Source organism: Euprymna scolopes, chromosome 18, assembly GCF_053919585.1.
Source record: "Euprymna scolopes isolate OS-2025 chromosome 18, ASM5391958v1, whole genome shotgun sequence".
Classification (NCBI taxonomy): domain Eukaryota; kingdom Metazoa; phylum Mollusca; class Cephalopoda; order Sepiida; family Sepiolidae; genus Euprymna; species Euprymna scolopes.
In genome coordinates, this window is record NC_136499.1 from 127725983 (window position 1) to 127745310 (window position 19328).

A 19328-nucleotide genomic window follows, 5' to 3' on the forward strand; every position below is an offset into this window, starting at 1 on the left:
TCCCCTGAATTTTTGGAAAAACTCATAAAAAGGCGTTCGATTTTAATGTAAAATATTAGATAAAAAAACCAAAAAACAAAATATCATTACATTATCAGATTTGGAAAATAAATATTGAAATTGTAATAGTTAAAATTATGGCACGTCTTCGCTTACGGCCATATCACGTTGAAAACACCGGTTCTCGTCCGATCCCCGAAGTTAAGCAACGTAGAGCCTGGTCAGTACTTAGATGGGTGACCGCTTGGGAATACCAGGTGCTGTAAGCATTTCCCCTGAATTTTTGGAAAAACTCATAAAAATGCGTTCGATTTTAATGTAAAATATTAGATAAAAAAACAAAAAAAAAAATATCATTACATTATCAGATTTGGTAAATAAATATCGAAATTGTAATAGTTAAAATTATGGCACGTCTTCGCTTACGGCCATATCACGTTGAAAACACCGGTTCTCGTCCGATCCCCGAAGTTAAGCAACGTAGAGCCTGGTCAGTACTTAGATGGGTGACCGCTTGGGAATACCAGGTGCTGTAAGCATTTCCCCTGGCTTTTTGGAAAAACTCATAAAAATGCGTTCGATTTTAATGTAAAATATTAGATAAAAAAACAAAAAACAAAATATCATTACATTATCAGATTTGGTAAATAAATATTGAAATTGTAATAGTTAAAATTATGGCACGTCTTCGTTTACGGCCATATCACGTTGAAAACACCGGTTCTCGTCCGATCCCCGAAGTCAAGCAACGTAGAGCCTGGTCAGTACTTAGATGGATGACCGCTTGGGAATACCAGGTGCTGTAAGCATTTCCCCTGAATTTTTGGAAAAACTCATAAAAATGCGTTCGATTTTAATGTAAAATATTAGATAAAAAAACAAAAAACAAAATATCATTACATTATTAGATTTGGTAAATAAATATTGAAATTGTAATAGTTAAAATTATGGCACGTCTTCGCTTACGGCCATATCACGTTGAAAACACCGGTTCTCGTCCGATCCCCGAAGTTAAGCAACGTAGAGCCTGGTCAGTACTTAGATGGGTGACCGCTTAGGAATACCAGGTGCTGTAAGCATTTCCTCTGAATGTTTGGAAAAACTCATAAAAATGCGTTCGGTTTTAATGTAAAATATTAGATAAAAAAACCAAAAAACAAAATATCATTACATTATCAGATTTGGAAAATAAATATTGAAATTGTAATAGTTAAAATTATGGCACGTCTTCGCTTACGGCCATATAACGTTGAAAACACCGGTTCTCGTCCGATCCCCGAAGTTAAGCAACGTAGAGCCTGGTCAGTACTTAGATGGGTGACCGCTTGGGAATACCAGGTGCTGTAAGCATTTCCCCTGAATTTTTGGAAAAACTCATAAAAATTCGTTCGATTTTAATGTAAAATATTAGATAAAAAAACAAAAAACAAAATATCATTACATTATCAGATTTGGTAAATAAATATCGAAATTGTAATAGTTAAAATTATGGCACGTCTTCGCTTACGGCCATATCACGTTGAAAACACCGGTTCTCGTCCGATCCCCGAAGTTAAGCAACGTAGAGCCTGGTCAGTACTTAGATGGGTGACCGCTTCGGAATACCAGGTGCTGTAAGCATTTCCCCTGAATTTTTGGAAAAACTCATAAAAATGCGTTCGATTTTAATGTAAAATATTAGATAAAAAAACAAAAACAAAATATCATTACATTATCAGATTTGGTAAATAAATATTGAAATTGTAATAGTTAAAATTATGGCACGTCTTCGTTTACGGCCATATCACGTTGAAAACACCGGTTCTCGTCCGATCCCCGAAGTCAAGCAACGTAGAGCCTGGTCAGTACTTAGATGGGTGACCGCTTGGGAATACCAGGTGCTGTAAGCATTTCCCCTGGCTTTTTGGAAAAACTCATAAAAATGCGTTCGATTTTAATGTAAAATATTAGATAAAAAAACAAAAAACAAAATATCATTACATTATCAGATTTGGTAAATAAATATTGAAATTGTAATAGTTAAAATTATGGCACGTCTTCGTTTACGGCCATATCACGTTGAAAACACCGGTTCTCGTCCGATCCCCGAAGTCAAGCAACGTAGAGCCTGGTCAGTACTTAGATGGGTGACCGCTTGGGAATACCAGGTGCTGTAAGCATTTCCCCTGACTTTTTGGAAAAACTCATAAAAATGCGTTCGATTTTAATGTAAAATATTAGATAAAAAAACAAAAAACAAAATATCATTACATTATCAGATTTGGTAAATAAATATTGAAATTGTAATAGTTAAAATTATGGCACGTCTTCGCTTACGGCCATATCACGTTGAAAACACCGGTTCTCGTCCGATCCCCGAAGTCAAGCAACGTAGAGCCTGGTCAGTACTTAGATGGGTGACCGCTTGGGAATACCAGGTGCTGTAAGCATTGCCCCTGAATTTTTGGAAAAACTCATAAAAATGCGTTCGATTTTAATGTCAAATATTAGGTAAAAAAAACAAAAAACAAAATATCATTACATTATCAGATTTGATAAATAAATATTGAAATTGTAATAGTGAAAATTATGGCACGTCTTCGCTTACGGCCATATCACGTTGAAAACACCGGTTCTCGTCCGATCCCCGAAGTTAAGCAACGTAGAGCCTGGTCAGTACTTAGATGGGTGACCGCTTGGGAATACCAGGTGCTGTAAGCATTTCCCCTGACTTTTTGGAAAAACTCATAAAAATGCGTTCGATTTTAATGTAAAATATTAGATAAAAAAACAAAAAACAAAATATCATTACATTATCAGATTTGGTAAATAAATATTGAAATTGTAATAGTTAAAATTATGGTACGTCTTCGCTTACGGCCATATCACGTTGAAAACACCGGTTCTCGTCCGATCCCCGACGTTAAGCAACGTAGAGCCTGGTCAGTACTTAGATGGGTGACCGCTTGGGAATACCAGGTGCTGTAAGCATTTCCCCTGAATTTTTGGAAAAACTCATAAAAATGCGTTCGATTTTAATGTAAAATATTAGATAAAAAACAAAAAACAAAATATCATTACATTATCAGATTTGGTAAATAAATATTGAAATTGTAATTGTTAAAATTATGGCACGTCTTCGCTTACGGCCATATCACGTTGAAAACACCGGTTCTCGTCCGATCCCCGACGTTAAGCAACGTAGAGCCTGGTCAGTACTTAGATGGGTGACCGCTTGGGAATACCAGGTGCTGTAAGCATTTCCTCTGAATTTTTGGAAAAACTCATAAAAATGCGTTCGATTTTAATGTAAAATATTAGATAAAAAAACAAAAAACAAAATATCATTACATTATCAGATTTGGTAAATAAATATTGAAATTGTAATAGTTAAAATTATGGCACGTCTTCGCTTACGGCCATATCACGTTGAAAACACCGGTTCTCGTCCGATCCCCGAAGTCAAGCAACGTAGAGCCTGGTCAGTACTTAGATGGGTGACCGCTTGGGAATACCAGGTGCTGTAAGCATTGCCCCTGAATTTTTGGAAAAACTCATAAAAATGCGTTCGATTTTAATGTAAAATATTAGGTAAAAAAAACAAAAAACAAAATATCATTACATTATCAGATTTGATAAATAAATATTGAAATTGTAATAGTTAAAATTATGGCACGTCTTCGCTTACGGCCATATCACGTTGAAAACACCGGTTCTCGTCCGATCCCCGAAGTTAAGCAACGTAGAGCCTGGTCAGTACTTAGATGGGTGACCGCTTGGGAATACCAGGTGCTGTAAGCATTTCCCCTGACTTTTTGGAAAAACTCATAAAAATGCGTTCGATTTTAATGTAAAATATTAGATAAAAAAACAAAAAACAAAATATCATTACATTATCAGATTTGGTAAATAAATATTGAAATTGTAATAGTTAAAATTATGGCACGTCTTCGCTTACGGCCATATCACGTTGAAAACACCGGTTCTCGTCCGATCCCCGACGTTAAGCAACGTAGAGCCTGGTCAGTACTTAGATGGGTGACCGCTTGGGAATACCAGGTGCTGTAAGCATTTCCCCTGAATTTTTGGAAAAACTCATAAAAATGCGTTCGATTTTAATGTAAAATATTAGATAAAAAAAAACAAATAAAGTGTCATTAAATTATCAGATTTGGTAAATAAATATTGAAATTGTAATTGTTAAAATTATGGCACGTCTTCGCTTACGGCCATATCACGTTGAAAACACCGGTTCTCGTCCGATCCCCGAAGTTAAGCAACGTAGAGCCTGGTCAGTACTTAGATGGGTGACCGCTTGGGAATACCAGGTGCTGTAAGCATTTCCTCTGAATTTTTGGAAAAACTCATAAAAATGCGTTCGATTTTAATGTAAAATATTAGATAAAAAAACAAAAAACAAAATATCATTACATTATCAGATTTGGTAAATAAATATTGAAATTGTAATAGTTAAAATTATGGCACGTCTTCGCTTACGGCCATATCACGTTGAAAACACCGGTTCTCGTCCGATCCCTTAAGTTAAGCAACGTAGAGCCTGGTCAGTACTTAGATGGGTGACCGCTTGGGAATACCAGGTGCTGTAAGCATTTGCCCTGAATTTTTGGAAAAACTCATAAAAATGCGTTCGATTTTAATGTAAAATATTAGGTAAAAAAAACAAAAAACAAAATATCATTACATTATCAGATTTGATAAATAAATATTGAAATTGTAATAGTTAAAATTATGGCACGTCTTCGCTTACGGCCATATCACGTTGAAAACACCGGTTCTCGTCCGATCCCCGAAGTTAAGCAACGTAGAGCCTGGTCAGAACTTAGATGGGTGACCGCTTGGGAATACCAGGTGCTGTAAGCATTTCCCCTGACTTTTTGGAAAAACTCATAAAAATGCGTTCGATTTTAATGTAAAATATTAGATAAAAAAACAAAACACAAAATATCATTACATTATCAGATTTGGTAAATAAATATTGAAATTGTAATAGTTAAAATTATGGCACGTCTTCGCTTACGGCCATATCACGTTGAAAACACCGGTTCTCGTCCGTTCCCCGAAGTTAAGCAACGTAGAGCCTGGTCAGTACTTAGATGGGTGACCGCTTGGGAATACCAGGTGCTGTAAGCATTTCCCCTGAATTTTTGGAAAAACTCATAAAAATGCGTTCGATTTTAATGTAAAATATTATATAAAAAAACAAAAAACAAAATATCATTACATTATCAGATTTGGTAAATAAATATTGAAATTGTAATAGTTAAAATTATGGCACGTCTTCGCTTACGGCCATATCACGTTGAAAACACCGGTTCTCGTCCGATCCCCGAAGTTAAGCAACGTAGAGCCTGGTCAGTACTTAGATGGGTGACCGCTTGGGAATACCAGGTGCTGTAAGCATTTCCCCTGAATTTTTGGAAAAACTCATAAAAATGCGTTCGGTTTTAATGTAAAATATTAGATAAAAAAACAAAAAACAAAATATCATTACATTATCAGATTTGGTAAATAAATATTGAAATTGTAATAGTTAAAATTATGGCACGTCTTCGCTTACGGCCATATCACGTTGAAAACACCGGTTCTCGTCCGATCCCCGAAGTTAAGCAACGTAGAGCCTGGTCAGTACTTAGATGGGTGACCGCTTGGGAATACCAGGTGCTGTAAGCATTTCCCCTGACTTTTTGGAAAAACTCATAAAAATGCGTTCGATTTTAATGTAAAATATTAGATAAAAAACAAAAAACAAAATATCATTACATTATCAGATTTGGTAAATAAATATTGAAATTGTAATTGTTAAAATTATGGCACATCTTCGCTTACGGCCATATCACGTTGAAAACACCGGTTCTCGTCCGATCCCCGAAGTTAAGCAACGTAGAGCCTGGTCAGTACTTAGATGGGTGACCGCTTGGGAATACCAGGTGCTGTAAGCATTTCCCCTGAATTTTTGGAAAAACTCATAAAAATGCGTTCGATTTTAATGTAAAATATTAGATAAAAAAACAAAAAACAAAATATCATTACATTATCAGATTTGGTAAATAAATATTGAAATTGTAATAGTTAAAATTATGGCACGTCTTCGCTTACGGCCATATCACGTTGAAAACACCGGTTCTCGTCCGATCCCTGAAGTTAAGCAACGTAGAGGCTTGTCAGTACTTAGATGGGTGACCGCTTGGGAATACCAGGTGCTGTAAGCATTTCCCCTGAATTTTTGGAAAAACTCATAAAAATGCGTTCGATTTTAATGTAAAATATTAGGTAAAAAAAACAAAAAACAAAATATCATTACATTATCAGATTTGGTAAATAAATATTGAAATTGTAATAGTTAAAATTATGGCACGTCTTCGCTTACGGCCATATCACGTTGAAAACACCGGTTCTCGTCCGATCCCCGAAGTTAAGCAACGTAGAGCCTTGTCAGTACTTAGATGGGTGACCGCTTGGGAATACCAGGTGATGTAAGCATTTCCCCTGACTTTTTGGAAAAACTCATAAAAATGCGTTCGATTTTAATGTAAAATATTAGATAAAAAACAAAAAACAAAATATCATTACATTATCAGATTTGGTAAATAAATATTGAAATTGTAATTGTTAAAATTATGGCACGTCTTCGCTCTAGGCCATATCACGTTGAAAACACCGGTTCTCGTCCGATCCCCGAAGTTAAGCAACGTAGAGCCTGGTCAGTACTTAGATGGGTGACCGCTTGGGAATACCAGGTGCTGTAAGCATTTCCCCTGAATTTTTGGAAAAACTCATAAAAATGCGTTCGATTTTAATGTAAAATATTAGATAAAAAAACAAAAAACAAAATATCATTACATTATCAGATTTGGTAAATAAATATTGAAATTGTAATAGTTAAAATTATGGCACGTCTTCGCTTACGGCCATATCACGTTGAAAACACCGGTTCTCGTCCGATCCCCGAAGTTAAGCAACGTAGAGCCTGGTCAGTACTTAGATGGGTGACCGCTTGGGAATACCAGGTGCTGTAAGCATTTCCCCTGAATTTTTGGAAAAACTCATAAAAATGCGTTAGATTTTAATGTAAAATATTAGGTAAAAAAAACAAAAAACAAAATATCATTACATTATCAGATTTGGAAAATAAATATTGAAATTGTAATAGGTAAAATTATGGCACGTCTTCGCTTACGGCCATATCACGTTGAAAACACCGGTTCTCGTCCGATCCCCGAAGTTAAGCAACGTAGAGCCTGGTCAGTACTTAGATGGGTGACCGCTTGGGAATACCAGGTGCTGTAAGCATTTCCCCTGAATTTTTGGAAAAACTCATAAAAATGCGTTCGATTTTAATGTAAAATATTAGATAAAAAAACAAAAAACAAAATATACTTACATTATAAGATTTGGTAAATAAATATTGAAATTGTAATAGTTAAAATTATGGCACGTCTTCGCTTACGGCCATATCACGTTGAAAACACCGGTTCTCGTCCGATCCCCGAAGTTAAGCAACGTAGAGCCTGGTCAGTACTTAGATGGGTGACCGCTTGGGAATACCAGTTGCTGTAAGCATTTCCCCTGAATTTTTGGAAAAACTCATAAAAATGCGTTCGATTTTAATGTAAAATATTAGATAAAAAAAACAAAAAACAAAATATCATTACATTATCAGATTTGGTAAATAAATATTAAAAATGTAATAGTTAAAATCATGGCACGTCTTCGCTTACGGCCATATCACGTTGAAAACACCGGTTCTCGTCCGATCCCCGAAGTTAAGCAACGTAGAGCCTGGTCAGTACTTAGATGGGTGACCGCTTGGGAATACCAGGTGCTGTAAGCATTTCCCCTGAATTTTTGGAAAAACTCATAAAAATGCGTTCGATTTTAATGTAAAATATTAGATAAAAAAACAAAAAACAAAATATCATTACATTATCAGATTTGGTAAATAAATATTGAAATTGTAATAGTTAAAATTATGGCACGTCTTCGCTTACGGCCATATCACGTTGAAAACACCGGTTCTCGTCCGATCCCCGAAGTTAAGCAACGTAGAGCCTGGTCAGTACTTAGATGGGTGACCGCTTGGGAATACCAGGTGCTGTAAGCATTTCCCCTGAATTTTTGGAAAAACTCATAAAAATGCGTTCGATTTTAATGTAAAATATTAGATAAAAAAACAAAAAACAAAATATCATTACATTATCAGATTTGGTAAATAAATATTGAAATTGTAATAGTTAAAATTATGGCATGTCTTCGCTTACGGCCATATCACGTTGAAAACACCGGTTCTCGTCCGATCCCCGAAGTTAAGCAACGTAGAGCCTGGTCAGTACTTAGATGGGTGACCGCTTGGGAATACCAGGTGCTGTAAGCATTTCCCCTGACTTTTTGGAAAAACTCATAAAAATGCGTTCGATTTTAATGTAAAATATTAGGTAAAAAAAACAAAAAACAAAATATCATTACATTATCAGATTTGGAAAATAAATATTGAAATTGTAATAGGTAAAATTATGGCACGTCTTCGCTTACGGCCATATCACGTTGAAAACACCGGTTCTCGTCCGATCCCCGAAGTTAAGCAACGTAGAGCCTGGTCAGTACTTAGATGGGTGACCGCTTGGGAATACCAGGTGCTGTAAGCATTTCCCCTGAATTTTTGGAAAAACTCATAAAAATGCGTTCGATTTTAATGTAAAATATTAGATAAAAAAACAAAAAACAAAATATACTTACATTATAAGATTTGGTAAATAAATATTGAAATTGTAATAGTTAAAATTATGGCACGTCTTCGCTTACGGCCATATCACGTTGAAAACACCGGTTCTCGTCCGATCCCCGAAGTTAAGCAACGTAGAGCCTGGTCAGTACTTAGATGGGTGACCGCTTGGGAATACCAGGTGCTGTAAGCATTTCCCCTGAATTTTTGGAAAAACTCATAAAAATGCGTTCGATTTTAATGTAAAATATTAGATAAAAAAACAAAAAACAAAATATCATTACATTATCAGATTTGGTAAATAAATATTGAAATTGTAATAGTTAAAATTATGGCATGTCTTCGCTTACGGCCATATCACGTTGAAAACACCGGTTCTCGTCCGATCCCCGAAGTTAAGCAACGTAGAGCCTGGTCAGTACTTAGATGGGTGACCGCTTGGGAATACCAGGTGCTGTAAGCATTTCCCCTGAATTTTTGGAAAAACTCATAAAAATGCGTTCGGTTTTAATGTAAAATATTAGATAAAAAAACCAAAAAACAAAATATCATTACATTATCAGATTTGGAAAATAAATATTGAAATTGTAATAGTTAAAATTATGGCACGTCTTCGCTTACGGCCATATCACGTTGAAAACACCGGTTCTCGTCCGATCCCCGAAGTTAAGCAACGTAGAGCCTGGTCAGTACTTAGATGGGTGACCGCTTGGGAATACCAGGTGCTGTAAGCATTTCCCCTGAATTTTTGGAAAAACTCATAAAAATGCGTTCGATTTTAATGTAAAATATTAGATAAAAAAACAAAAAACAAAATATCATTACATTATCAGATTTGGTAAATAAATATCGAAATTGTAATAGTTAAAATTATGGCACGTCTTCGCTTACGGCCATATCACGTTGAAAACACCGGTTCTCGTCCGATCCCCGAAGTTAAGCAACGTAGAGCCTGGTCAGTACTTAGATGGGTGACCGCTTGGGAATACCAGGTGCTGTAAGCATTTCCCCTGACTTTTTGGAAAAACTCATAAAAATGCGTTCGATTTTAATGTAAAATATTAGGTAAAAAAAAACAAAAAACAAAATATCATTACATTATCAGATTTGGAAAATAAATATTGAAATTGTAATAGGTAAAATTATGGCACGTCTTCGCTTACGGCCATATCACGTTGAAAACACCGGTTCTCGTCCGATCCCCGAAAGTAAGCAACGTAGAGCCTGGTCAGTACTTAGATGGGTTACCGCTTGGGAATACCAGGTGCTGTAAGCATTTCCCCTGAATTTTTGGAAAAACTCATAAAAATGCGTTCGATTTTAATGTAAAATATTAGATAAAAAAACAAAAAACAAAATATCATTACATTATAAGATTTGGTAAATAAATATTGAAATTGTAATAGTTAAAATTATGGCACGTCTTCGCTTACGGCCATATCACGTTGAAAACACCGGTTCTCGTCCGATCCCCGAAGTTAAGCAACGTAGAGCCTGGTCAGTACTTAGATGGGTGACCGCTTGGGAATACCAGGTGCTGTAAGCATTTCCCCTGAATTTTTGGAAAAACTCATAAAAATGCGTTCGATTTTAATGTAAAATATTAGATAAAAAAAACAAAAAACAAAATATCATTACATTATCAGATTTGGTAAATAAATATTAAAAATGTAATAGTTAAAATTATGGCACGTCTTCGCTTACGGCCATATCACGTTGAAAACACCGGTTTTCGTCCGATCCCCGAAGTTAAGCAACGTAGAGCCTGGTCAGTACTTAGATGGGTGACCGCTTGGGAATACCAGGTGCTGTAAGCATTTCCCCTGAATTTTTGGAAAAAGTCATAAAAATGCGTTCGATTTTAATGTAAAATATTAGATAAAAAAACAAAAAACAAAATATCATTACATTATCAGATTTGGTAAATAAATATTGAAATTGTAATAGTTAAAATTATGGCACGTCTTCGCTTAAAGCCATATCACGTTGAAAACACCGGTTCTCGTCCGATCCCCGAAGTTAAGCAACGTAGAGCCTGGTCAGTACTTAGATGGGTGACCGCTTGGGAATACCAGGTGCTGTAAGCATTTCCCCTGAATTTTTGGAAAAACTCATAAAAATGCGTTCGATTTTAATGTAAAATATTAGATAAAAAAACAAAAAACAAAATATCATTACATTATCAGATTTGGTAAATAAATATCGAAATTGTAATAGTTAAAATTATGGCACGTCTTCGCTTACGGCCATATCACGTTGAAAACACCGGTTCTCGTCCGATCCCCGAAGTTAAGCAACGTAGAGCCTGGTCAGTACTTAGATGGGTGACCGCTTCGGAATACTAGGTGCTGTAAGCATTTCCCCTGGCTTTTTGGAAAAACTCATAAAAATGCGTTCGATTTTAATGTAAAATATTAGATAAAAAAACAAAAAACAAAATATCATTACATTATCAGATTTGGTAAATAAATATTGAAATTGTAATAGTTAAAATTATGGCACGTCTTCGTTTGCGGCCATATCACGTTGAAAACACCGGTTCTCGTCCGATCCCCGAAGTCAAGCAACGTAGAGCCTGGTCAGTACTTAGATGGGTGACCGCTTGGGAATACCAGGTGCTGTAAGCATTTCCCCTGGCTTTTTGGAAAAACTCATAAAAATGCGTTCGATTTTAATGTAAAATATTAGATAAAAAAACAAAAAACAAAATATCATTACATTATCAGATTTGGTAAATAAATATTGAAATTGTAATAGTTAAAATTATGGCACGTCTTCGTTTACGGCCATATCACGTTGAAAACACCGGTTCTCGTCCGATCCCCGAAGTCAAGCAACGTAGAGCCTGGTCAGTACTTAGATGGGTGACCGCTTGGGAATACCAGGTGCTGTAAGCATTTCCCCTGAATTTTTGGAAAAACTCATAAAAATGCGTTCGATTTTAATGTAAAATATTAGATAAAAAAACAAAACACAAAATATCATTACATTATCAGATTTGGTAAATAAATATTGAAATTGTAATAGTTAAAATTATGGCACGTCTTCGCTTACGGCCATATCACGTTGAAAACACCGGTTCTCGTCCGATCCCCGAAGTCAAGCAACGTAGAGCCTGGTCAGTACTTAGATGGGTGACCGCTTGGGAATACCAGGGGCTGTAAGCATTGCCCCTGAATTTTTGGAAAAACTCATAAAAATGCGTTCGATTTTAATGTAAAATATTAGGTAAAAAAAACAAAAAACAAAATATCATTACATTATCAGATTTGATAAATAAATATTGAAATTGTAATAGTGAAAATTATGGCACGTCTTCGCTTACGGCCATATCACGTTGAAAACACCGGTTCTCGTCCGATCCCCGAAGTTAAGCAACGTAGAGCCTGGTCAGTACTTAGATGGGTGACCGCTTCGGAATACTAGGTGCTGTAAGCATTTCCCCTGGCTTTTTGGAAAAACTCATAAAAATGCGTTCGATTTTAATGTAAAATATTAGATAAAAAAACAAAAAACAAAATATCATTACATTATCAGATTTGGTAAATAAATATTGAAATTGTAATAGTTAAAATTATGGCACGTCTTCGTTTGCGGCCATATCACGTTGAAAACACCGGTTCTCGTCCGATCCCCGAAGTCAAGCAACGTAGAGCCTGGTCAGTACTTAGATGGGTGACCGCTTGGGAATACCAGGTGCTGTAAGCATTTCCCCTGGCTTTTTGGAAAAACTCATAAAAATGCGTTCGATTTTAATGTAAAATATTAGATAAAAAAACAAAAAACAAAATATCATTACATTATCAGATTTGGTAAATAAATATTGAAATTGTAATAGTTAAAATTATGGCACGTCTTCGTTTACGGCCATATCACGTTGAAAACACCGGTTCTCGTCCGATCACCGAAGTCAAGCAACGTAGAGCCTGGTCAGTACTTAGATGGGTGACCGCTTGGGAATACCAGGTGCTGTAAGCATTTCCCCTGAATTTTTGGAAAAACTCATAAAAATGCGTTCGATTTTAATGTAAAATATTAGATAAAAAAACAAAACACAAAATATCATTACATTATCAGATTTGGTAAATAAATATTGAAATTGTAATAGTTAAAATTATGGCACGTCTTCGCTTACGGCCATATCACGTTGAAAACACCGGTTCTCGTCCGATCCCCGAAGTCAAGCAACGTAGAGCCTGGTCAGTACTTAGATGGGTGACCGCTTGGGAATACCAGGGGCTGTAAGCATTGCCCCTGAATTTTTGGAAAAACTCATAAAAATGCGTTCGATTTTAATGTAAAATATTAGGTAAAAAAAACAAAAAACAAAATATCATTACATTATCAGATTTGATAAATAAATATTGAAATTGTAATAGTGAAAATTATGGCACGTCTTCGCTTACGGCCATATCACGTTGAAAACACCGGTTCTCGTCCGATCCCCGAAGTTAAGCAACGTAGAGCCTGGTCAGTACTTAGATGGGTGACCGCTTGGGAATACCAGGTGCTGTAAGCATTTCCCCTGACTTTTTGGAAAAACTCATAAAAATGCGTTCGATTTTAATGTAAAATATTAGATAAAACAACAAAAAACAAAATATCATTACATTATCAGATTTGGTAAATAAATATTGAAATTGTAATAGTTAAAATTATGGCACGTCTTCGCTTACGGCCATATTACGTTGAAAACACCGGTTCTCGTCCGATCCCCGACGATAAGCAACGTAGAGCCTGGTCAGTACTTAGATGGGTGACCGCTTGGGAATACCAGGTGCTGTAAGCATTTCCCCTGAATTTTTGGAAAAACTCATAAAAATGCGTTCGATTTTAATGTAAAATATTAGATAAAAAACAAAAAACAAAATATCATTACATTATCAGATTTGGTAAATAAATATTGAAATTGTAATTGTTAAAATTATGGCACGTCTTCGCTTACGGCCATATCACGTTGAAAACACCGGTTCTCGTCCGATCCCCGAAGTTAAGCAACGTAGAGCCTGGTCAGTACTTAGATGGGTGACCGCTTGGGAATACCAGGTGCTGTAAGCATTTCCTCTGAATTTTTGGAAAAACTCATAAAAATGCGTTCGATTTTAATGTAAAATATTAGATAAAAAAACAAAAAACAAAATATCATTACATTATCAGATTTGGTAAATAAATATTGAAATTGTAATAGTTAAAATTATGGCACGTCTTCGCTTACGGCCATATCACGTTGAAAACACCGGTTCTCGTCCGATCCCTGAAGTTAAGCAACGTAGAGCCTGGTCAGTACTTAGATGGGTGACCGCTTGGGAATACCAGGTGCTGTAAGCATTTCCCCTGAATTTTTGGAAAAACTCATAAAAATGCGTTCGATTTTAATGTAAAATATTAGATAAAAAACAAAAAACAAAATATCATTACATTATCAGATTTGATAAATAAATATTGAAATTGTAATAGTTAAAATTATGGCACGTCTTCGCTTACGGCCATATCACGTTGAAAACACCGGTTCTCGTCCGATCCCCGAAGTTAAGCAACGTAGAGCCTGGTCAGAACTTAGATGGGTGACCGCTTGGGAATACCAGGTGCTGTAAGCATTTCCCCTGACTTTTTGGAAAAACTCATAAAAATGCGTTCGATTTTAATGTAAAATATTAGATAAAAAAACAAAACACAAAATATCATTACATTATCAGATTTGGTAAATAAATATTGAAATTGTAATAGTTAAAATTATGGCACGTCTTCGCTTACGGCCATATCACGTTGAAAACACCGGTTCTCGTCCGATCCCCGAAGTTAAGCAACGTAGAGCCTGGTCAGTACTTAGATGGGTGACCGCTTGGGAATACCAGGTGCTGTAAGCATTTCCCCTGAATTTTTGGAAAAACTCATAAAAATGCGTTCGATTTTAATGTAAAATATTAGATAAAAAAACAAAAAACAAAATATCATTACATTATCAGATTTGGGTAAATAAATATTGAAATTGTAATAGTTAAAATTATGGCACGTCTTCGCTTACGGCCATATCACGTTGAAAACACCGGTTCTCGTCCGATCCCCGAAGTTAAGCAATGTAGAGCCTGGTCAGTACTTAGATGGGTGACCGCTTGGGAATACCAGGTGCTGTAAGCATTTCCCCTGAATTTTTGGAAAAACTCATAAAAATGCGTTCGATTTTAATGTAAAATATTAGATAAAAAAACAAAAAACAAAATATCATTACATTATCAGATTTGGTAAATAAATATTGAAATTGTAATAGTTAAAATTATGGCACGTCTTCGCTTACGGCCATATCACGTTGAAAACACCGGTTCTCGTCCGATCCCCGAAGTTAAGCAACGTAGAGCCTGGTCAGTACTTAGATGGGTGACCGCTTGGGAATACCAGGTGCTGTAAGCATTTCCCCTGAATTTTTGGAAAAACTCATAAAAATGCGTTCGGTTTTAATGTAAAATATTAGATAAAAAAACAAAAAACAAAATATCATTACATTATCAGATTTGGTAAATAAATATTGAAATTGTAATAGTTAAAATTATGGCACGTCTTCGCTTACGGCCATATCACGTTGAAAACACCGGTTCTCGTCCGATCCCCGAAGTTAAGCAACGTAGAGCCTGGTCAGTACTTAGATGGGTGACCGCTTGGGAATACCAGGTGCTGTAAGCATTTCCCCTGACTTTTTGGAAAAACTCATAAAAATGCGATCGATTTTAATGTAAAATATTAGATAAAAAACAAAAAACAAAATATCATTACATTATCAGATTTGGTAAATAAATATTGAAATTGTAATTGTTAAAATTATGGCACATCTTCGCTTACGGCCATATCACGTTGAAAACACCGGTTCTCGTCCGATCCCCGAAGTTAAGCAACGTAGAGCCTGGTCAGTACTTAGATGGGTGACCGCTTGGGAATACCAGGTGCTGTAAGCATTTCCCCTGACTTTTTGGAAAAACTCATAAAAATGCGTTCGATTTTAATGTAAAATATTAGATAAAAAACAAAAAACAAAATATCATTACATTATCAGATTTGGTAAATAAATATTGAAATTGTAATTGTTAAAATTATGGCACGTCTTCGCTTACGGCCATATCACGTTGAAAACACCGGTTCTCGTCCGATCCCCGAAGTTAAGCAACGTAGAGCCTGGTCAGTACTTAGATGGGTGACCGCTTGGGAATACCAGGTGCTGTAAGCATTTCCCCTGAATTTTTGGAAAAACTCATAAAAATGCGTTCGATTTTAATGTAAAATATTAGATAAAAAAAACAAAAAACAAAATATCATTACATTATCAGATTTGGTAAATAAATATTGAAATTGTAATAGTTAAAATTATGGCACGTCTTCGCTCTAGGCCATATCACGTTGAAAACACCGGTTCTCGTCCGATCCCCGAAGTTAAGCAACGTAGAGCCTGGTCAGTACTTAGATGGGTGACCGCTTGGGAATACCAGGTGCTGTAAGCATTTCCCCTAACTTTTTGGAAAAACTCATAAAAATGCGTTCGATTTTAATGTAAAATATTAGGTAAAACAAACAAAAAACAAAATATACTTACATTATCAGATTTGGTAAATAAATATTGAAATTGTAATAGGTAAAATTATGGCACGTCTTCGCTTACGGCCATATCACGTTGAAAACACCGGTTCTCGTCCGATCCCGCAGTTAAGCAACGTAGAGCCTGGTCAGTACTTAGATGGGTGACCGCTTGGGAATACCAGGTGCTGTAAGCATTTCCCCTGAATTTTTGGAAAAACTCATAAAAATGCGTTCGATTTTAATGTAAAATATTAGATAAAAAAACAAAAAACAAAATATACTTACATTATAAGATTTGGTAAATAAATATTGAAATTGTAATAGTTAAAATTATGGCACGTCTTCGCTTACGGCCATATCACGTTGAAAACACCGGTTCTCGTCCGATCCCCGAAGTTAAGCAACGTAGAGCCTGGTCAGTACTTAGATGGGTGACCGCTTGGGAATACCAGGTGCTGTAAGCATTTCCCCTGAATTTTTGGAAAAACTCATAAAAATGCGTTCGATTTTAATGTAAAATATTAGATAAAAAAAACAAAAAACAAAATATCATTACATTATCAGATTTGGTAAATAAATATTAAAAATGTAATAGTTAAAATTATGGCACGTCTTCGCTTACGGCCATATCACGTTGAAAACACCGGTTCTCGTCCGATCCCCGAAGTTAAGCAACGTAGAGCCTGGTCAGTACTTAGATGGGTGACCGCTTGGGAATACCAGGTGCTGTAAGCATTTCCCCTGAATTTTTGGAAAAACTCATAAAAATGCGTTCGATTTTAATGTAAAATATTAGATAAAAAAACAAAAAACAAAATATCATTACATTATCAGATTTGGTAAATAAATATTGAAATTGTAATAGTTAAAATTATGGCACGTCTTCGCTTACGGCCATATCACGTTGAAAACACCGGTTCTCGTCCGATCCCCGAAGTTAAGCAACGTAGAGCCTGGTCAGTACTTAGATGGGTGACCGCTTGGGAATACCAGGTGCTGTAAGCATTTCCCCTGAATTTTTGGAAAAACTCATAAAAATGCGTTAGATTTTAATGTAAAATATTAGATAAAAAAACAAAAAACAAAATATCATTACATTATCAGATTTGGTAAATAAATATTGAAATTGTAATAGTTAAAATTATGGCACGTCTTCGCTTACGGCCATATCACGTTGAAAACACCGGTTCTCGTCCGATCCCCGAAGTTAAGCAACGTAGAGCCTAGTCAGTACTTAGATGGGTGACCGCTTTGGAATACCAGGTGCTGTAAGCATTTCACCTGACTTTTTGGAAAAACTCATAAAAATGCGTGCGGTTTTAATGTAAAATATTAGATAAAAAAACAAAAAACAAAATATCATTACATTATCAGATTTGGTAAATAAATATTGAAATTGTAATAGTTAAAATTATGGCACGTCTTCGCTTACGGCCATATCACGTTGAAAACACCGGTTCTCGTCCGATCCCTGAAGTTAAGCAACGTAGAGCCTGGTCAGTACTTAGATGGGTGACCGCTTGGGAATACCAGGTGCTGTAAGCATTTCCCCTGAATTTTTGGAAAAACTCATAAAAATGCGTTCGATTTTAATGTAAAATATTAGATAAAAAAAACAAAAAACAAAATATCATTACATTATCAGATTTGGTAAATAAATATTGAAATTGTAATAGTTAAAATTATGGCACGTCTTCGCTCTAGGCCATATCACGTTGAAAACACCGGTTCTCGTCCGATCCCCGAAGTTAAGCAACGTAGAGCCTGGTCAGTACTTAGATGGGTGACCGCTTGGGAATACCAGGTGCTGTAAGCATTTCCCCTAACTTTTTGGAAAAACTCATAAAAATGCGTTCGATTTTAATGTAAAATATTAGGTAAAAAAAACAAAAAACAAAATATACTTACATTATCAGATTTGGTAAATAAATATTGAAATTGTAATAGGTAAAATTATGGCACGTCTTCGCTTACGGCCATATCACGTTGAAAACACCGGTTCTCGTCCGATCCCCGAAGTTAAGCAACGTAGAGCCTGGTCAGTACTTAGATGGGTGACCGCTTGGGAATACCAGGTGCTGTAAGCATTTCCCCTGAATTTTTGGAAAAACTCATAAAAATGCGTTCGATTTTAATGTAAAATATTAGATAAAAAAACAAAAAACAAAATATACTTACATTATAAGATTTGGTAAATAAATATTGAAATTGTAATAGTTAAAATTATGGCACGTCTTCGCTTACGGCCATATCACGTTGAAAACACCGGTTCTCGTCCGATCCCCGAAGTTAAGCAACGTAGAGCCTGGTCAGTACTTAGATGGGTGACCGCTTGGGAATACCAGGTGCTGTAAGCATTTCCCCTGAATTTTTGGAAAAACTCATAAAAATGCGTTCGATTTTAATGTAAAATATTAGATAAAAAAAACAAAAAACAAAATATCATTACATTATCAGATTTGGTAAATAAATATTAAAAATGTAATAGTTAAAATTATGGCACGTCTTCGCTTACGGCCATATCACGTTGAAAACACCGGTTCTCGTCCGATCCCCGAAGTTAAGCAACGTAGAGCCTGGTCAGTACTTAGATGGGTGACCGCTTGGGAATACCAGGTGCTGTAAGCATTTCCCCTGAATTTTTGGAAAAACTCATAAAAATGCGTTCGATTTTAATGTAAAATATTAGATAAAAAAACAAAAAACAAAATATCATTACATTATCAGATTTGGTAAATAAATATTGAAATTGTAATAGTTAAAATTATGGCACGTCTTCGCTTACGGCCATATCACGTTGAAAACACCGGTTCTCGTCCGATCCCCGAAGTTAAGCAACGTAGAGCCTGGTCAGTACTTAGATGGGTGACCGCTTGGGAATACCAGGTGCTGTAAGCATTTCCCCTGAATTTTTGGAAAAACTCATAAAAATGCGTTAGATTTTAATGTAAAATATTAGATAAAAAAACAAAAAACAAAATATCATTACATTATCAGATTTGGTAAATAAATATTGAAATTGTAATAGTTAAAATTATGGCACGTC

The 19328-nt window shown here is 35.6% G+C and overlaps 70 non-coding genes and 1 pseudogene across 70 annotated transcripts; all 71 read left to right on the plus strand.

The window, feature by feature from the left end:
- The first annotated feature begins 150 nt into the window (after positions 1-150).
- On the plus strand, positions 151-269 carry LOC145298573 (5S ribosomal RNA). Its single transcript, XR_013870852.1, has one exon. It is a non-coding gene; the product is annotated as a 5S ribosomal RNA (ribosomal RNA).
- Positions 270-420: 151 nt separating this feature from the next.
- LOC145298574 (5S ribosomal RNA) lies at positions 421-539 on the plus strand. The gene has a single exon (XR_013870853.1). It is a non-coding gene; the product is annotated as a 5S ribosomal RNA (ribosomal RNA).
- Positions 540-690: 151 nt separating this feature from the next.
- On the plus strand, positions 691-809 carry LOC145300765 (5S ribosomal RNA). The gene has a single exon (XR_013872976.1). It is a non-coding gene; the product is annotated as a 5S ribosomal RNA (ribosomal RNA).
- Positions 810-960: 151 nt separating this feature from the next.
- LOC145299734 (5S ribosomal RNA) lies at positions 961-1079 on the plus strand. The gene has a single exon (XR_013871982.1). It is a non-coding gene; the product is annotated as a 5S ribosomal RNA (ribosomal RNA).
- Positions 1080-1231: 152 nt separating this feature from the next.
- On the plus strand, positions 1232-1350 carry LOC145300579 (5S ribosomal RNA). Its single transcript, XR_013872794.1, has one exon. It is a non-coding gene; the product is annotated as a 5S ribosomal RNA (ribosomal RNA).
- A 151-nt stretch (positions 1351-1501) lies between these two features.
- LOC145299938 (5S ribosomal RNA) lies at positions 1502-1620 on the plus strand. The gene has a single exon (XR_013872180.1). It is a non-coding gene; the product is annotated as a 5S ribosomal RNA (ribosomal RNA).
- Positions 1621-1770: 150 nt separating this feature from the next.
- LOC145300151 (5S ribosomal RNA) lies at positions 1771-1889 on the plus strand. The gene has a single exon (XR_013872388.1). It is a non-coding gene; the product is annotated as a 5S ribosomal RNA (ribosomal RNA).
- Positions 1890-2040: 151 nt separating this feature from the next.
- On the plus strand, positions 2041-2159 carry LOC145300152 (5S ribosomal RNA). The gene has a single exon (XR_013872389.1). It is a non-coding gene; the product is annotated as a 5S ribosomal RNA (ribosomal RNA).
- Positions 2160-2310: 151 nt separating this feature from the next.
- On the plus strand, positions 2311-2429 carry LOC145299696 (5S ribosomal RNA). Its single transcript, XR_013871944.1, has one exon. It is a non-coding gene; the product is annotated as a 5S ribosomal RNA (ribosomal RNA).
- Positions 2430-2581: 152 nt separating this feature from the next.
- On the plus strand, positions 2582-2700 carry LOC145298575 (5S ribosomal RNA). The gene has a single exon (XR_013870854.1). It is a non-coding gene; the product is annotated as a 5S ribosomal RNA (ribosomal RNA).
- Positions 2701-2851: 151 nt separating this feature from the next.
- Positions 2852-2970, plus strand: LOC145299867 (5S ribosomal RNA). Its single transcript, XR_013872110.1, has one exon. It is a non-coding gene; the product is annotated as a 5S ribosomal RNA (ribosomal RNA).
- A 150-nt stretch (positions 2971-3120) lies between these two features.
- LOC145299868 (5S ribosomal RNA) lies at positions 3121-3239 on the plus strand. The gene has a single exon (XR_013872111.1). It is a non-coding gene; the product is annotated as a 5S ribosomal RNA (ribosomal RNA).
- A 151-nt stretch (positions 3240-3390) lies between these two features.
- On the plus strand, positions 3391-3509 carry LOC145299698 (5S ribosomal RNA). The gene has a single exon (XR_013871946.1). It is a non-coding gene; the product is annotated as a 5S ribosomal RNA (ribosomal RNA).
- Positions 3510-3661: 152 nt separating this feature from the next.
- LOC145298576 (5S ribosomal RNA) lies at positions 3662-3780 on the plus strand. The gene has a single exon (XR_013870855.1). It is a non-coding gene; the product is annotated as a 5S ribosomal RNA (ribosomal RNA).
- A 151-nt stretch (positions 3781-3931) lies between these two features.
- On the plus strand, positions 3932-4050 carry LOC145299869 (5S ribosomal RNA). Its single transcript, XR_013872112.1, has one exon. It is a non-coding gene; the product is annotated as a 5S ribosomal RNA (ribosomal RNA).
- A 150-nt stretch (positions 4051-4200) lies between these two features.
- LOC145298577 (5S ribosomal RNA) lies at positions 4201-4319 on the plus strand. The gene has a single exon (XR_013870856.1). It is a non-coding gene; the product is annotated as a 5S ribosomal RNA (ribosomal RNA).
- A 151-nt stretch (positions 4320-4470) lies between these two features.
- LOC145300838 (5S ribosomal RNA) lies at positions 4471-4589 on the plus strand. Its single transcript, XR_013873048.1, has one exon. It is a non-coding gene; the product is annotated as a 5S ribosomal RNA (ribosomal RNA).
- A 152-nt stretch (positions 4590-4741) lies between these two features.
- LOC145300781 (5S ribosomal RNA) lies at positions 4742-4860 on the plus strand. Its single transcript, XR_013872992.1, has one exon. It is a non-coding gene; the product is annotated as a 5S ribosomal RNA (ribosomal RNA).
- A 151-nt stretch (positions 4861-5011) lies between these two features.
- LOC145300113 (5S ribosomal RNA) lies at positions 5012-5130 on the plus strand. Its single transcript, XR_013872348.1, has one exon. It is a non-coding gene; the product is annotated as a 5S ribosomal RNA (ribosomal RNA).
- Positions 5131-5281: 151 nt separating this feature from the next.
- On the plus strand, positions 5282-5400 carry LOC145298578 (5S ribosomal RNA). Its single transcript, XR_013870857.1, has one exon. It is a non-coding gene; the product is annotated as a 5S ribosomal RNA (ribosomal RNA).
- A 151-nt stretch (positions 5401-5551) lies between these two features.
- On the plus strand, positions 5552-5670 carry LOC145298580 (5S ribosomal RNA). The gene has a single exon (XR_013870858.1). It is a non-coding gene; the product is annotated as a 5S ribosomal RNA (ribosomal RNA).
- A 150-nt stretch (positions 5671-5820) lies between these two features.
- LOC145298582 (5S ribosomal RNA) lies at positions 5821-5939 on the plus strand. Its single transcript, XR_013870860.1, has one exon. It is a non-coding gene; the product is annotated as a 5S ribosomal RNA (ribosomal RNA).
- A 151-nt stretch (positions 5940-6090) lies between these two features.
- On the plus strand, positions 6091-6209 carry LOC145301322 (5S ribosomal RNA; annotated as a pseudogene).
- A 152-nt stretch (positions 6210-6361) lies between these two features.
- LOC145301115 (5S ribosomal RNA) lies at positions 6362-6480 on the plus strand. Its single transcript, XR_013873316.1, has one exon. It is a non-coding gene; the product is annotated as a 5S ribosomal RNA (ribosomal RNA).
- A 150-nt stretch (positions 6481-6630) lies between these two features.
- On the plus strand, positions 6631-6749 carry LOC145301235 (5S ribosomal RNA). Its single transcript, XR_013873436.1, has one exon. It is a non-coding gene; the product is annotated as a 5S ribosomal RNA (ribosomal RNA).
- Positions 6750-6900: 151 nt separating this feature from the next.
- Positions 6901-7019, plus strand: LOC145298583 (5S ribosomal RNA). The gene has a single exon (XR_013870861.1). It is a non-coding gene; the product is annotated as a 5S ribosomal RNA (ribosomal RNA).
- Positions 7020-7171: 152 nt separating this feature from the next.
- On the plus strand, positions 7172-7290 carry LOC145298584 (5S ribosomal RNA). The gene has a single exon (XR_013870862.1). It is a non-coding gene; the product is annotated as a 5S ribosomal RNA (ribosomal RNA).
- A 151-nt stretch (positions 7291-7441) lies between these two features.
- On the plus strand, positions 7442-7560 carry LOC145300620 (5S ribosomal RNA). Its single transcript, XR_013872834.1, has one exon. It is a non-coding gene; the product is annotated as a 5S ribosomal RNA (ribosomal RNA).
- A 152-nt stretch (positions 7561-7712) lies between these two features.
- LOC145298585 (5S ribosomal RNA) lies at positions 7713-7831 on the plus strand. The gene has a single exon (XR_013870863.1). It is a non-coding gene; the product is annotated as a 5S ribosomal RNA (ribosomal RNA).
- Positions 7832-7982: 151 nt separating this feature from the next.
- On the plus strand, positions 7983-8101 carry LOC145298586 (5S ribosomal RNA). The gene has a single exon (XR_013870864.1). It is a non-coding gene; the product is annotated as a 5S ribosomal RNA (ribosomal RNA).
- Positions 8102-8252: 151 nt separating this feature from the next.
- On the plus strand, positions 8253-8371 carry LOC145298587 (5S ribosomal RNA). The gene has a single exon (XR_013870865.1). It is a non-coding gene; the product is annotated as a 5S ribosomal RNA (ribosomal RNA).
- Positions 8372-8523: 152 nt separating this feature from the next.
- On the plus strand, positions 8524-8642 carry LOC145298588 (5S ribosomal RNA). The gene has a single exon (XR_013870866.1). It is a non-coding gene; the product is annotated as a 5S ribosomal RNA (ribosomal RNA).
- A 151-nt stretch (positions 8643-8793) lies between these two features.
- On the plus strand, positions 8794-8912 carry LOC145298589 (5S ribosomal RNA). Its single transcript, XR_013870867.1, has one exon. It is a non-coding gene; the product is annotated as a 5S ribosomal RNA (ribosomal RNA).
- Positions 8913-9063: 151 nt separating this feature from the next.
- On the plus strand, positions 9064-9182 carry LOC145298590 (5S ribosomal RNA). The gene has a single exon (XR_013870868.1). It is a non-coding gene; the product is annotated as a 5S ribosomal RNA (ribosomal RNA).
- Positions 9183-9334: 152 nt separating this feature from the next.
- Positions 9335-9453, plus strand: LOC145298591 (5S ribosomal RNA). Its single transcript, XR_013870869.1, has one exon. It is a non-coding gene; the product is annotated as a 5S ribosomal RNA (ribosomal RNA).
- A 151-nt stretch (positions 9454-9604) lies between these two features.
- Positions 9605-9723, plus strand: LOC145298593 (5S ribosomal RNA). The gene has a single exon (XR_013870871.1). It is a non-coding gene; the product is annotated as a 5S ribosomal RNA (ribosomal RNA).
- Positions 9724-9876: 153 nt separating this feature from the next.
- On the plus strand, positions 9877-9995 carry LOC145301121 (5S ribosomal RNA). Its single transcript, XR_013873322.1, has one exon. It is a non-coding gene; the product is annotated as a 5S ribosomal RNA (ribosomal RNA).
- A 151-nt stretch (positions 9996-10146) lies between these two features.
- LOC145298594 (5S ribosomal RNA) lies at positions 10147-10265 on the plus strand. The gene has a single exon (XR_013870872.1). It is a non-coding gene; the product is annotated as a 5S ribosomal RNA (ribosomal RNA).
- Positions 10266-10417: 152 nt separating this feature from the next.
- On the plus strand, positions 10418-10536 carry LOC145299861 (5S ribosomal RNA). The gene has a single exon (XR_013872104.1). It is a non-coding gene; the product is annotated as a 5S ribosomal RNA (ribosomal RNA).
- Positions 10537-10687: 151 nt separating this feature from the next.
- On the plus strand, positions 10688-10806 carry LOC145300622 (5S ribosomal RNA). Its single transcript, XR_013872836.1, has one exon. It is a non-coding gene; the product is annotated as a 5S ribosomal RNA (ribosomal RNA).
- A 151-nt stretch (positions 10807-10957) lies between these two features.
- Positions 10958-11076, plus strand: LOC145300653 (5S ribosomal RNA). The gene has a single exon (XR_013872867.1). It is a non-coding gene; the product is annotated as a 5S ribosomal RNA (ribosomal RNA).
- Positions 11077-11227: 151 nt separating this feature from the next.
- LOC145300571 (5S ribosomal RNA) lies at positions 11228-11346 on the plus strand. The gene has a single exon (XR_013872786.1). It is a non-coding gene; the product is annotated as a 5S ribosomal RNA (ribosomal RNA).
- A 151-nt stretch (positions 11347-11497) lies between these two features.
- LOC145300153 (5S ribosomal RNA) lies at positions 11498-11616 on the plus strand. The gene has a single exon (XR_013872390.1). It is a non-coding gene; the product is annotated as a 5S ribosomal RNA (ribosomal RNA).
- A 151-nt stretch (positions 11617-11767) lies between these two features.
- Positions 11768-11886, plus strand: LOC145300457 (5S ribosomal RNA). The gene has a single exon (XR_013872677.1). It is a non-coding gene; the product is annotated as a 5S ribosomal RNA (ribosomal RNA).
- Positions 11887-12038: 152 nt separating this feature from the next.
- Positions 12039-12157, plus strand: LOC145300654 (5S ribosomal RNA). The gene has a single exon (XR_013872868.1). It is a non-coding gene; the product is annotated as a 5S ribosomal RNA (ribosomal RNA).
- Positions 12158-12308: 151 nt separating this feature from the next.
- Positions 12309-12427, plus strand: LOC145300572 (5S ribosomal RNA). Its single transcript, XR_013872787.1, has one exon. It is a non-coding gene; the product is annotated as a 5S ribosomal RNA (ribosomal RNA).
- A 151-nt stretch (positions 12428-12578) lies between these two features.
- LOC145298569 (5S ribosomal RNA) lies at positions 12579-12697 on the plus strand. The gene has a single exon (XR_013870848.1). It is a non-coding gene; the product is annotated as a 5S ribosomal RNA (ribosomal RNA).
- A 151-nt stretch (positions 12698-12848) lies between these two features.
- LOC145300458 (5S ribosomal RNA) lies at positions 12849-12967 on the plus strand. The gene has a single exon (XR_013872678.1). It is a non-coding gene; the product is annotated as a 5S ribosomal RNA (ribosomal RNA).
- Positions 12968-13119: 152 nt separating this feature from the next.
- On the plus strand, positions 13120-13238 carry LOC145298596 (5S ribosomal RNA). Its single transcript, XR_013870873.1, has one exon. It is a non-coding gene; the product is annotated as a 5S ribosomal RNA (ribosomal RNA).
- Positions 13239-13389: 151 nt separating this feature from the next.
- Positions 13390-13508, plus strand: LOC145300859 (5S ribosomal RNA). Its single transcript, XR_013873069.1, has one exon. It is a non-coding gene; the product is annotated as a 5S ribosomal RNA (ribosomal RNA).
- A 150-nt stretch (positions 13509-13658) lies between these two features.
- LOC145298597 (5S ribosomal RNA) lies at positions 13659-13777 on the plus strand. Its single transcript, XR_013870874.1, has one exon. It is a non-coding gene; the product is annotated as a 5S ribosomal RNA (ribosomal RNA).
- A 151-nt stretch (positions 13778-13928) lies between these two features.
- Positions 13929-14047, plus strand: LOC145299838 (5S ribosomal RNA). The gene has a single exon (XR_013872082.1). It is a non-coding gene; the product is annotated as a 5S ribosomal RNA (ribosomal RNA).
- Positions 14048-14197: 150 nt separating this feature from the next.
- Positions 14198-14316, plus strand: LOC145300782 (5S ribosomal RNA). The gene has a single exon (XR_013872993.1). It is a non-coding gene; the product is annotated as a 5S ribosomal RNA (ribosomal RNA).
- A 151-nt stretch (positions 14317-14467) lies between these two features.
- On the plus strand, positions 14468-14586 carry LOC145298598 (5S ribosomal RNA). Its single transcript, XR_013870875.1, has one exon. It is a non-coding gene; the product is annotated as a 5S ribosomal RNA (ribosomal RNA).
- Positions 14587-14738: 152 nt separating this feature from the next.
- On the plus strand, positions 14739-14857 carry LOC145299542 (5S ribosomal RNA). The gene has a single exon (XR_013871795.1). It is a non-coding gene; the product is annotated as a 5S ribosomal RNA (ribosomal RNA).
- A 151-nt stretch (positions 14858-15008) lies between these two features.
- On the plus strand, positions 15009-15127 carry LOC145298600 (5S ribosomal RNA). The gene has a single exon (XR_013870877.1). It is a non-coding gene; the product is annotated as a 5S ribosomal RNA (ribosomal RNA).
- Positions 15128-15278: 151 nt separating this feature from the next.
- Positions 15279-15397, plus strand: LOC145298601 (5S ribosomal RNA). The gene has a single exon (XR_013870878.1). It is a non-coding gene; the product is annotated as a 5S ribosomal RNA (ribosomal RNA).
- Positions 15398-15547: 150 nt separating this feature from the next.
- LOC145298602 (5S ribosomal RNA) lies at positions 15548-15666 on the plus strand. Its single transcript, XR_013870879.1, has one exon. It is a non-coding gene; the product is annotated as a 5S ribosomal RNA (ribosomal RNA).
- Positions 15667-15816: 150 nt separating this feature from the next.
- On the plus strand, positions 15817-15935 carry LOC145298603 (5S ribosomal RNA). The gene has a single exon (XR_013870880.1). It is a non-coding gene; the product is annotated as a 5S ribosomal RNA (ribosomal RNA).
- A 152-nt stretch (positions 15936-16087) lies between these two features.
- Positions 16088-16206, plus strand: LOC145301236 (5S ribosomal RNA). The gene has a single exon (XR_013873437.1). It is a non-coding gene; the product is annotated as a 5S ribosomal RNA (ribosomal RNA).
- A 152-nt stretch (positions 16207-16358) lies between these two features.
- On the plus strand, positions 16359-16476 carry LOC145300793 (5S ribosomal RNA). Its single transcript, XR_013873004.1, has one exon. It is a non-coding gene; the product is annotated as a 5S ribosomal RNA (ribosomal RNA).
- A 151-nt stretch (positions 16477-16627) lies between these two features.
- LOC145298604 (5S ribosomal RNA) lies at positions 16628-16746 on the plus strand. Its single transcript, XR_013870881.1, has one exon. It is a non-coding gene; the product is annotated as a 5S ribosomal RNA (ribosomal RNA).
- Positions 16747-16898: 152 nt separating this feature from the next.
- On the plus strand, positions 16899-17017 carry LOC145298606 (5S ribosomal RNA). Its single transcript, XR_013870883.1, has one exon. It is a non-coding gene; the product is annotated as a 5S ribosomal RNA (ribosomal RNA).
- A 151-nt stretch (positions 17018-17168) lies between these two features.
- On the plus strand, positions 17169-17287 carry LOC145298607 (5S ribosomal RNA). Its single transcript, XR_013870884.1, has one exon. It is a non-coding gene; the product is annotated as a 5S ribosomal RNA (ribosomal RNA).
- A 151-nt stretch (positions 17288-17438) lies between these two features.
- On the plus strand, positions 17439-17557 carry LOC145300768 (5S ribosomal RNA). The gene has a single exon (XR_013872979.1). It is a non-coding gene; the product is annotated as a 5S ribosomal RNA (ribosomal RNA).
- Positions 17558-17708: 151 nt separating this feature from the next.
- On the plus strand, positions 17709-17827 carry LOC145299839 (5S ribosomal RNA). Its single transcript, XR_013872083.1, has one exon. It is a non-coding gene; the product is annotated as a 5S ribosomal RNA (ribosomal RNA).
- Positions 17828-17979: 152 nt separating this feature from the next.
- On the plus strand, positions 17980-18098 carry LOC145301237 (5S ribosomal RNA). The gene has a single exon (XR_013873438.1). It is a non-coding gene; the product is annotated as a 5S ribosomal RNA (ribosomal RNA).
- Positions 18099-18250: 152 nt separating this feature from the next.
- Positions 18251-18369, plus strand: LOC145298608 (5S ribosomal RNA). Its single transcript, XR_013870885.1, has one exon. It is a non-coding gene; the product is annotated as a 5S ribosomal RNA (ribosomal RNA).
- A 151-nt stretch (positions 18370-18520) lies between these two features.
- Positions 18521-18639, plus strand: LOC145298609 (5S ribosomal RNA). The gene has a single exon (XR_013870886.1). It is a non-coding gene; the product is annotated as a 5S ribosomal RNA (ribosomal RNA).
- Positions 18640-18791: 152 nt separating this feature from the next.
- On the plus strand, positions 18792-18910 carry LOC145298610 (5S ribosomal RNA). The gene has a single exon (XR_013870887.1). It is a non-coding gene; the product is annotated as a 5S ribosomal RNA (ribosomal RNA).
- A 151-nt stretch (positions 18911-19061) lies between these two features.
- On the plus strand, positions 19062-19180 carry LOC145298612 (5S ribosomal RNA). The gene has a single exon (XR_013870888.1). It is a non-coding gene; the product is annotated as a 5S ribosomal RNA (ribosomal RNA).
- The last annotated feature ends 148 nt before the right edge of the window (positions 19181-19328 follow it).